Source organism: Perognathus longimembris, chromosome 28, assembly GCF_023159225.1.
Source record: "Perognathus longimembris pacificus isolate PPM17 chromosome 28, ASM2315922v1, whole genome shotgun sequence".
In the NCBI taxonomy this organism is placed as follows: Eukaryota; Metazoa; Chordata; class Mammalia; order Rodentia; family Heteromyidae; genus Perognathus; species Perognathus longimembris.
The window spans coordinates 55,820,415-55,821,459 of NC_063188.1; positions in this window are offsets into that span (position 1 = coordinate 55,820,415).

The following is a 1,045-nucleotide window of genomic DNA, read 5'->3' on the forward strand; positions in this document are numbered from 1 at the left end:
ATGTAGATGAATGAATGGGGTAAGGGAGTAGGATGCAGGAAAGAATGCATTGTATATACCACAGAATTGAGAGACACATGGGAAGAGGTGGGTTGAAGGGATGACACACATCAAGATGTATTGTATGCAAAAACTGCTTTGTTAAATGGCAAACATTTTCTATATAAAATGTAAACATTAAGAAAAGTGACTAAAGAGGTGAGTTGGGAGGGATGAGAATGTTGAAAGAGGTGACATTGATCAAGAGGTACTATATTAATAAACTGTTTGGTGAATGACAAATGTTTTGTACCACTACCTAAAGCTAACAAAAATATTCAAAAGTAAATAAAAGCAATAAAATTAAAATTAAAAAATGAAATACTAGGTTTTATTGCATGCTTTTCAGTATAAAATAAGATTATTACATAGTTTTTGTCCTGCATGCTGTTGATAGGCTGTGTCACAGTTTTTCATTTCTATGTATTTAACCAGTCTTGCATCCCTGATACACATATTACTTTATTATGGTGAATCATTTTTAATGTTCTGCTAAATTTGGTTTGCTATTATTTTGTTGAAGAGCTTTGTGGATATATTCATTAAGGATAACAAAGTATAGTTTTCCTGTATTCTTGTGTTCTTATCTGCTTTTGGTATCATGGTTATTAGGACTCCACATGTAAATGTGTTTAAAGATATTCTTTCCTCTTCTATTTTCTGAACTAAATTAAGGATAATTGAATTCTTGGACATTAATAAAAGTCATTTTCATTCACTTTGATTATGTCTTATATCTATTTTAGTTTTTAGTCTGAATGCTCCATTTTGACATCATCTACTTATGTCATTTTACCAGTTTGCATAAAGAATATCAACTATGCTTCACTTACTGTTTTTTTATTCTCCCTTATTTCTAATAATGTGTATTAATAATTTATTATAATAGTCTCAAATATTTCCCCTGTATACATACAGCACTGTTAGAACCACACAAGATAGAGGGCTACATTTAGTCTTTAAATCTAAGTTTTTAAACTCAAGGACAGAAGGAAAGCCTGTTGTG